An 11,244-nucleotide genomic window follows, 5' to 3' on the forward strand; every position below is an offset into this window, starting at 1 on the left:
GGATTTCTTTGGAAGGAATGATGCTAAAGCTGAAACTCCAGTACTTTGGCCACCTCATGCGAAGAGTTGACTCATTGGAAAAGACTCTGATGCTGGGAGGGATTGGGGGCAGGAGGAGAAGGGGACGACAGAGGATGAGATGGCTGGATGGCATCACTGACTAGATGGACGTGAGTCTGAGTGAACTCCAGGAGTTGGTGATAGACAGGGAAGCCTGGCGTGCTGCGATTCATGGGGTCGCAAAGAGACACGACTGAGTGACTGAACTGAACTGAACTGAACTGAATTATTTTGAATTTTAGCTGAAAAGTCATCTACTCATAACAGAAGTATTACCTTCAGAAAGTCCCTCCAAGCCACAAGAGTTTAGAATTCCAGGACCTACGTTGAGCCGTAAAGGACTCTATTGACTCCTGTTACTGAAAACGTCATAGTTTTCAAGTGTCTCTGGCACGTTCCTTCCTTCAGTGTAAATCTCAGGGGCTTTTCAGATCATTGAGATCAGTTTATGATGGCTGCTTGGTAGGAAAAGAGCTAAAAAAATCCTCCCTCCTGCCCTATTTAAAATCTTTCATCTGGCCTGTGCTTGAGAACAGACCAAGTGTGGCTGTCCCTGCAGGGAAGTCCTCGGCTGGAAGCCGCAGGGGACTTTCCCCTCCAGGCTGCTGGCGACACTGCAGAGTTCTTTTCCTTCCCCAGACATCACCACTCTCTGTCAGGCTGGGAGGTGCTGGATGGAAGCTGGGTCTGGTCGGTGATGGCAGCCCCTCAGAGGAGTAACTCAGGTGTGTAAGAAGCTGGTATCACCCCAAGAACAGGTGGGCTCAGAGGACTCACCCAAGAAATGGGTGACTCTCCACACCTGGGCCTGCCTGGACCAGGGATTCTTTTCCCTTCTTTCTACATCCATTTCAAATTCCATTTTCACTTTATACTTTTGAAAAATGATTGAAAACTACCATATGACCCAGCAATCTCACTCCTGGGCACATACCCTGAGAAAACCATAACTGAAAAAGACACATGTACCTCAGTGTTCATTGCAGCACTGTTTACAAAAGCAGGAAGCAACATAGATGTCCATTGACAGATGAATGGATAAAGTAGTGGTACATTTATGCAATGCAATATTACTCAGCCATAAAAAGGAATAAATTTGAGTCAGTTCTAGTGAGGTAGATGAACCTAGAGCCTGCTATACAGAGTGAAGTAAGTCAGAAAGAGAAAAACAAATATCGTTATTAATGCACATATATGGAATCTAGAAAAATAGTACTGGTGAACCTATTTGCAGGGCAGGAATACAAGAGACATAGTGAACAGACTTGTGAAGGGTAAGAAGAGGGTGGGATGAATTGAGGGAGTGGCACTGAGATACGGACACCACCATATGTAAAACAGATGGGGTGGGGTTGCTGTTTGACACGGAGAGCTCGACCTGGTGCTCTGCGACACCTGGAGGGATGGGATGGGGTGGGGGGTGGGGACTTATGTATACTTTTGGCTGATTCACATTGTTGTATGGCAGAAATCAACACAACATTGTAAAGCAATCATCCTCCAATTAAAAATAAATTTTAAAAAAAGAAAAGAAAAAAAATAAAGAAAATGACTGCAGTGGTTGCAAGATCTGAAAATCTTTTCTTTTGAACAATGTCTTTGTTGTGGCAGGAAAGAATACTTGACACTTTTTCATTTCTGTAAAGCATCTTCTGTCTTCCAAAACCACTTTAAAGTCATGACTTACACATCGTCATAAAAGCCATCTCAGGACTTCTCTGGTGATCCAATGGTAAAGAACCCACCTGTCAATTCACTGCAATGAGAAACCCCCACCCTGCAACTAGAAAAGGCCCAGACGCAGCAACAAAGACCTACTGCAGGCTAAACATTAAAAGGACATCCCAGAGAATATTCTATTAATCAAATGCAGTGAAAAATAAAACAAAAAGTTAGATGAGCAAAACAACCAAAAGGCTAAGGAAAAACAACAAAGCCCTGAAGGTACGTCTTTCGAGAGAACAGGGCTTTGATCATTTTTTTCTATTTTCCTTAATCCTAACATTTTTATTGTAAAAATAAATTCGCAAGTACTGGAACTTTAACACGTATTTAAGGAGCTATTAAGAGTATTGTTTTCACTCCTAAAATAATACATTAGCTTATTTGTATAGATTGATGTGAACACAGTGGTTTGCCGTTTATTTTATATTTGACTCTAATTTTATGGCCATGGATTAGCCCTACGACAGCAAATACAGGCTAGATTTACAGGGTCGGTGTCTTTCCTTCCCAAGGAAAGTGTATTAAACTGCCACTCTGTGCCCGGGCCATCTCCATCTGAAAGCGCAGTAAGTAGCCTCTAGACCTACCTTCAAATAGAAAGAAAGAAACAAATAAACAGAACAAGAGAAGGAATGTGGACTGCAACAATTTCAAATATGTACTATCAGCTTTCTTTCTTGAGCACTGCTCTTGACCAGAAATCCTAGGAGCGACTGGCTTATCAGTTGATGGGGAAAGATACTCAAGGAGAACTCCACACAGACACCGTTAGCCAGCAGTCAGCAGTGAATGCACAAAATGATAAGAATGCCAGTGTTTAAAAGAGCTGGGACTTTTTGAAACGGAGTAGTACATGGACTTTGTCAATCTGATGTTTTAACGAGGAGACAAATGCCACCACTTTACTTTGCCAACTTTTTTTGGTGGGGGAGATGATGTTTGCTTCTGAAGATGCTAATAATATCTCTAGTTGCAGCCAAGAAAAAGTTGCCCTCTAGACTACTGTTGTTACCAGCACTTGGGCTCAGAATTGGGTATTTCTGTGAAACAGTAGTGCTAGAAGTCTTTTAAAGTGAAAGTACTAATAATCTAAGCTTTCCCAAATTTCTAATTTTTAAAGAAAAATTATTAGGGCAATTTCTATTACCAAGAATGCACATGACAGAGAAATATTTAAATGGAGATTTCTCTCTTCTGCAACAGTTGCTAAGTCACTTCAGTCGTGTCGGACTCTGTGCGACCCCAGAGATGGCAGCCCACCAGACTCCCCCGTCCCTGGGATTCTCCAGGCAAGAACACTGGAGTGGGTTGCCATTTCCTTCTCCAATGCATGAAAGTGAAAAGTGAAAGTGAAGATGCTCAGTTGTGTCCGACTCTTAGCGACCCCATGGACTGCAGCCCACCAGGCTCCTCCGTCCATGGGATTTTCCAAGCAAGAGTACTGGAGTGGGGTGCCATTGCCTTCTCCAACAGTTAGGTTTCCTTAAATATAGGGGGATACCATCAAACCAATAAATGAGAGTCAATTTGTAGATTTTACCTTTTAACTTAAGCATAGTAGATTAGGTATGTTTCAGTCCCACAAAACATGTTTTGAAGTAGATAAATCTGCTTGCAGTAACTTCATAAATGTTCCTCTGACTTTGGATTTATTTCCACTGTCTCTGGTGAGGGCATTTCACATGCTTATAAATCTCTTTCGTTTCTTTTTGTGCTTTAGTGCTTCATGTTAATGGACTCCATAACTGTTATATAAAACACATCTATCTGCTAATGTTTAGGACCAAACATTTGTACCAAGATTGTTTAAAAGTTGGCAGCCTAGGTGAATAGTAAATAACAGTGAATAGGAGCAAACATAAATATATAGATCAATTAAATAATTGATTTTTTTCAAAGAATTTTTTTGAAAGGTTGCCTGAACCTGTCAAGGTAGATACATTCAGCACTCAGATCAATGCAGCGTGCAGCAAGAATCATCAGGGTTTCACAGCATTCAATTTTAGTTCTCTCAAGTAAATAGATTTCCCCTAATTTCTGGAATACAATCAGTGTTTAATCAATCTCCTTTTTCACTCTAAGATGTAAGAACCATATTCACTTGCTCTCCACTTCTCACCCCTTCCCAATCATCATACTCAAACCCAACTTATGGTTCTTGTTCAGTTGCTCAGTCATGTCCAACTCTATGCAACCCCACAGACTGCAGTATGCCAGGCTTCCCTGTTCTTCACCATCTCCTGGAGCTTGTTCAAACCCATGTCCATTGAGCTGGGGATGCTAGCCAACTATTTTGTCCTCTGTCATCCCCTTCTCCTCCTGCCATCAACCTTTCCCAGCATCAGGGTTTTTTTCCAATGAGTCAGTTCTTCACATCAGGTGGCCAAAGTATTGGACCTTCAGCTTCAGCATCAGTCCTTCCAATGAATATTCAGGACTGATTTCCTTTAGGATGGACTGGTTGGATCTCTTTGCTGTCCAAGGGATTCTCAAGAGTCTTCTCCAACACTACAGTTTAAAAGCATCGATTCTTCGGTGCTCAGCTTTCCTTATGGCCCAACTCTCACATCCATACATGACCACTGGAAAAACCACAGCCTTGACTAGATGGACCTTTGTTGCCAAAGTAATGTCTCTGCTTTTTAATATGCTGTCTTGGTTGGTCATAGCTTTTCTTCCACAGAGCAAGCGTCTTTTAATTTCGGGGCTACAGTCACCATCTGCAGTGATTTTGGAGCCCCCCAAAATAAAGTCTCTTGCTGTTTTCATTGTTTCCCCATCTATTCGCCATGAAGTGATGGGATTGGATGTCATGATTTTCATTTTTTGAAAGTTGAGTTTTAAGCCAGATTTTTCCCTCTCCTGTTTCACTTTCATCAAGAGGCTCTTTAGTTCCTCTTCACTTTCTGCCATAAGTATGGTGTCATCTGCATATCTGAACTTATTGACATTTCTCCCTGCAATCTTGATTCCAGCTTGTGCTTCATCCAGCCTGGCATTTCTCATGATATACTCTGCATATAAGTTAAATAAGCAGGGTGAAAATATACAGCCTTGACATACTCCTTTCCCAATCTGGAACCAGTCTGTTGTTCCATGTCCAGTTCTGTTACTTCTTGACCTGCATACAGGTTTCTCAGGAAGCAGGTAAGGTGGTCTGGCATTCCCATCTCTTGAAGAATTTTCCACAGTTTGTTCTATGTTCCCTAAATTAACCATTTGTGGCCACCGACTTTAAGTTAGATAATTGTGTAATTTCACACTTGAAATTCATAGAAACAGGCATATTAAAGTTTCAGATGAACTTCAGTTCCTCAGTTTTATATGTTTCTAATAATCCTTTGCTCACAGGGTCTTGCACACAGTAGGAACTCAATGAAGCTGAGATTGCCCCTCCACGGCCATTTTTAATGGGCTTGATCTCCACCTCATACTCTCAAAGCCATTGACTGGCATGAAAGAAAAATCACTTTATATAGTTTAAACCCATTTCATATACACATTCTACCTCTGAAGCTCCTTGAGGGCAGGAACCAAGGATCTTCAAATCTTCGTTTTTTTACCCCAGTGCCTAGCGTGGGTAAATGTCAACGGAAGTCAATGCTCCCGCTTCTCTTCTGGCCTGCAGAGGAGCTCTGGGAAGGTGAGAAGAAAGGCAAGGTGACCTTCTAATTCCTTGAAGACTGTCACTGAAGTTTGGCATGGGTGGTCCGTGAAGGGAGAGCATTTGAGTAAATAATTAGCTCCAGGAAAAAACGTGCTATGCACATTAAAGATTGAAACAATGAGAGTCCCAGTGACCTCCCTCCAATACTGAGTCCTAGCCAGACCCTAGCACCTCTTAGTGATCTAAGGTGACTTCGCCCTCATGCCAACAATTGAAAGGAATTTTCCAGGCCAAAACTCACCATTCAAATGCAAGAATTAACGAAAGCCTTCAGCATTTATTTTCTAAACATGAATTTAATTTAGCAAAGCTTGTTTGTAGTTTGAGGGAAGGTAACATTTGACTCAACTAAGGTGTCATTTATAAATGAGGGAAAAAGTAACACAATGGCAAAGAAATAAAGTGTTTTGAATGACACTGAGAGGTAGCTTGGAGAGCCATTTTTATGTTAAAAGCAGCAGAAATGTAACACTTGCTTATGACATACTAGGAAAAAACCTAAATATGATAAAACTGTACTCTTGGTACTCATAAATCATTAGTAAATGAAACACACCACTCTTTATGATGAATCAAAACTGCAACAAAAGTGGCAAGCTATAAACATAAACCTCCAGTTTATTGTGATACTACAAAAGATAACTGCCGACACACTAGCGAATCCTTTTCACATTTCATATATGCAATACATTTGCATAGATGCAATATATACTGTACACATTTTACATCAATCTTACCTTTTATCTGTTATTTAAATTATACAATTTACACCACTATTGTATCACAAAAATGCTTTAGAAACATGTGAAGGACACCATGAAGGAATGCACAGAAATGAAAGTAATTGCTTTAGGTAGTGGCACAGCTTATAAGTGATTTTTGAATGACTGAACTTTTCTAAAGTTGGTAAGAGACATCAAGTCACAGAATTAGGAAGCCCATGAATCCCAGTGAGTGGAAAGTCACTCAGTCACGTCCGACTCTTTGTGACCCCATGTACTATACAGTCCGTGGAATTCTCCAGGCTAGAATACTGGAGTGGGTAGTGGTTCCCTTTTCCAGGGAATCTTCCCAACCCAGGGATCGAACCCAGGTCTCTTGCACTGCGGGTGGATTCTTTACCAGCTGAGGTACCAGGGAAGCCCAAAGACTTGCTCCTTGGAAGCATAGCTATGACACACCGAGGTGGTGGTGGTTTAGTCGCTAAGTTGTGTCTGACTCTTGTGACCCATGGACTGTAGTCTGCCAGGCTCCTCTGTAGATGGGATTCTCCAGGCAAGAATACTGGAGTGGGTTGCCATTTCCTTTGCCAGGGCATCTTCCCAATACAGAATCGAACCTGGGTCTCCTGCCTCGCAGGCAGATTCTTGACCGACTAAGCTACAAGGGAAGTCCATGAATCCCAAGAAGGATAAATAAAAAGAAATCTGTACTTAAGCAAATTCTAATATAACTGCTTTGAAAATATAGAAAAATATTAAAATCATTTAGATTTTAAAAAGACATATTGCTTTCAAAGACATAATAGCAAATTTCTCAATAGAGATAATGGAAATGTGAAGTCAAAAGAAATGACATGTTCATATTGTTGAATGACAATAATTTTATACTGGGCAAAAATATCCTTCAGGAATGACATTTCCAGATAAAAATAAAATAATTTCTTACCAGCAGACTACCACTTAAGGAAATACCAAATAGAATTCTTTAGGCAGGAGGAAAATGATCAGTGTATAAAGTTAGAAGTACAGGAAGTAATAAAGAGCAAAGACAATGCAAATATTTGGATAAATCTAAATGTATATGATTTTATTAGGCAATACTGAGTTTTCCAAATTTTCTGGCATACTGAGTGCAGCACTTTAACAACATCATCTTGTAGGACTGGAAATAACTCAATGGAATTCCATCACCTTCACTAGCTTTGTTCGTAGTGATGCTTCCTAAGGCCCACTTGACTTCGCATTCCAGGATGTCTGGCTCTAGGTGAATGATCACTACATCATGATTATCTGGGTCGTGAAGATGTTTTTTTGTATAGTTCTTCTGTTTATTCTTGCTACCCTTTCTTAATAGCATCTTCTGCTTCTGTTAGGTCCATATCATTTCTGTCCTTTATTGTGCCCATCTTTGCATGAAAAGTTCCCTTGGTATCTCTAATTTTCTTGATGAGATCTCTGGTCTTTCCCATTTTATTGTTTTCCTCTATTTCTTTGCATTGGTCACTGAGGAAGACTTTCTTATCTCTCCTTGCTATTCTTTGGAACTCTGCATTCAAATGGGTATATCTTTCTTTTTCTCCTTTGCCTTTAGCTTCTCTTTTTCTAAGCTATTTGCAAGGCCTCCTCAGACAACCATTTTGCCTTTTTGAATTTCTTTTTCTTGGGGATGGTCTTGGTCACTGCCCACTGTACAATGTCATGAATCTCCATCCATAGTTCTTCAGGCACTCTATCAGATCTAATCCCTTGAATCTACTTGTCACTCCCACTGCATAATCATAAGGGATTTGATTTAGTTCCGACCAGCAAATTTGGAAAACTCAGCAGTGGCCACAGGACTGGAAAGGTCAGTTTTCATTACAATCCCAAAGAAAGGGAACACCAAAGAATGTTCAAACTACCGCACAATTGCACTCATCTCACATGCTAGCAAAATAATGCTCAAAATTCTCCAAACAAGGCTTCAAAAGTATGTGAACTGAGAACTTCCAGATGTTCAAGCTGGATTTAGAAAAGACAGATGAACCAGAGATCAAATTGCCAACATCTGTTGGATCATTGAAAAAGCAAGAGAGTTCCAGAAAAACATCTACTTCTGCTTTATTGACTATGCCAAAGCCTTTGACTGTGTGGATCACAACACACTGTGGAAAATTCTTAAAGAGATCAGAATACCAGGCTACCTTACCTGCCTCCTGTATGAGAAACCTGTATGCAGGTCAAGAAGCAACAGTTAGACTCAGACATGGAACAACAGACTGGTTCCAAATTGGGAAAGGAATACATCAAGGCTGTATATTGTCACCTTGCTTATTTAACTCATATGCATCATGCAAAATGCTGGGATGGATGAAGCATAAGCTAGAATCAAGATTGCTAGGAGAAATATCAATAATCTCAGATATGCAGACAACACCATCCTTATGGCAGAAAGCAAAGAGGAAACTGAAAAGCCTCTTGATGAAAGTAAAAGAGGAGAGTGGAAAAAGCTGACTTGAAACTCAACATTCAAAAAACGAAGATCATGGCATCTGGCCCCATCACTTAATGGCAGACAGATGGGGAAACAATGGAAACAGTGAGAGACTTTATTTTGGGGGGACTCCAAAATCACTGCAGATGGTGACTGCACCCATGAAATTAAAAGACGCTTGGTCCTTGGAAGAAAAGCTATGACCAACCTAGATATTAACCAAGCATATTAAAAAGCAGAGACATTACTTTGCTGCCAAAGGTCCACATAGTCAAAGGTATGGTTTTTCCAGTAGTCATATAAGGATGTGAGAGTTGGACCACAAAGAAAGCTGAGTGCCCAAGAATCGATGCTTTTGAACTGTGTGCGGCATTGGAGAAGACTCTTGAGAGTCCCTTGGACTGCAAGGAGATCCAACCAGTCCATCCTAAAGGAAATCAGTCCTGAGTATTCATGAAGGTGAAACTCTAATACTTTGGCCACCTGATGTGAAGAACTGACTCATTGGAAAAGACCCTGATGCTGGGAAAGACTGATGGCAGGAGGAGAAGGGAATGACAGAGGATGAGATGGTTGGATGGCATCACCGACTCAATGGACATGAGTCTGAGCAAGTTCTAGGAGTTGGTGATGGACAGGGAAGCCTGGCGTGATACAGCCCATGGGGTCACAAAGAGTTGGACATGCCTGAGCGATTGAGCTGAACTGATTATGAGTTGTGGGGATAAAAATAAAATTCATGACTACACCTACACAAAATTACATGAAAGCAAATAGAATTAAGTGTTCTGAGGTTTTATATTATCCACAAAGAAAATAAAACTAACAAGTAACACTAGGCTTTGAAAAATCAAGATTGCATGCTGTAATCTCTAATAAGACTACTGAAAGAGTATTAAAAGGATGAGTAAATATCAGACTAGTATAGGAGGAATTCAGATTACTAAAATCTGTTGCATCAAATTAGAGTAGGGCTAGAAAATGAAGAAAGAGAAACATAAAATAGGGTACCAATAGAAATAAAATATGAAGACATTATATTTAAGTTGAAACATGAAGTAAATACATTAAATGTAAACAGGCTATATATTCTGCCTAAGATAAAGATACCAAACTTTATTAAAGAAACAATTTATGTTATTTACTAGAGATATATTGAAATATAAGGACAGATAGATTAAAAGTAGAATAATGGTAAAAGATAAACCATGCATTGGGTAGACGAAAGATGGTGAGTTATAATTCAGACTTCAAGGCTGAAAGCATTACCAGAAGTAAAGAGTGATACTTCATAATTATAAAAAATTATCAACTTATCAAAAATAATATTTTATTTTTTTTCACTCATAAATAATAGAGTTGCCTTAAAACACATAAAGAAAAATTTACAAATCTATGAGGAGAAATTGACAACTTATAGTGATAATGAGAGATTTTAACATACTCCTATATTAACTCTTATAACCCTTATAACAAGCAGATAAAAGGTCAAGAATGATAGTGATATGAAATGCAGGATTAACAAGCTCAATCTAATGAACACACACAGAATATTGAGTCCAGCAAGAAGGGCAGCAAGGGCAGAAGACACTGAATACACAGGAAACTGTTTACCCCCGAAACTGACCAGATCTTATGTCATTAACCAAGTCTCCAAATGTTTTAAAAGAATGAAATAATAAGGAGAATGCTTTCTTACCACAATGCAACTAAGCTAGGACTTATTAATAAAAGGATTGTTAAAGAGTTATGTTTTGGAAATAAACTATACTTCTAAGCAACACGACTGAGTGACTTCCCTTTCACTTTTCACTTTCATGCATTGGAGAAGGAAATGGCAACCCACTCCAGTATTCTTGCCTGGAGAATCCCAGGGACGGGGGAGCCTGGTGGGCTTCCGTCTATGGGGTCGCACAGAGTCGGACACGACTGAAGCGACTTAGCAGCAGCAAGCAACACGAGTTTTTTAAAGTGTAAATTTGAAAATATTTTTAACTGAATGATAACGAAAATAATACATATCAAAATTTTAGATGTGGAAAGCATCTAAAGTTGTGCTTCTTAAGGGGAATTTTATCATTTTAATTGCACATAGATGTAAAAGAAGAAAGGCTAAAAAATTTGATGAATTTAGGAAAATAAATCAGAGAGAGAAAGACAAGTATCACATTATTTCTCATAGGTGGAATCTTAAAAACATCAAAAGCAAACAAACAAAAAAACAACTTATCTCATACAGAGAACAGATGGTGATTGCCAGCAGTGGGAGTTGGGGATGGGAGAAATGGGTAACTTATTCTTGGTTTTGTTTTTAGTTTAAACAAATGGGAAAAAACACAACCTAAGTTCTTTGTATCATAGTTTTCAGGATTCTTTCTTCTCAGGAATGTTGTTATTCATGGATTTAAGGGAAAAAAAAAAAAAGAATTTGGCTTACACAACATTAAGAGCTGAAATACTATACCCACCCTCCCCTGCCAACCCTGCCACACACACACACCTATTAGAACAGCTAAAATTGAAAACACTGACACCACCAAATGCTGGCAAGGACGTGGAGCAACAGGAACTCTCACTCACTGCTGGTACAGTCACCA

Source organism: Bos grunniens, chromosome 7, assembly GCF_055505025.1.
Source record: "Bos grunniens cultivar Pamir isolate PY7600 chromosome 7, Bosgru_T2T1.0, whole genome shotgun sequence".
Lineage (NCBI taxonomy): Eukaryota > Metazoa > Chordata > Mammalia > Artiodactyla > Bovidae > Bos > Bos grunniens.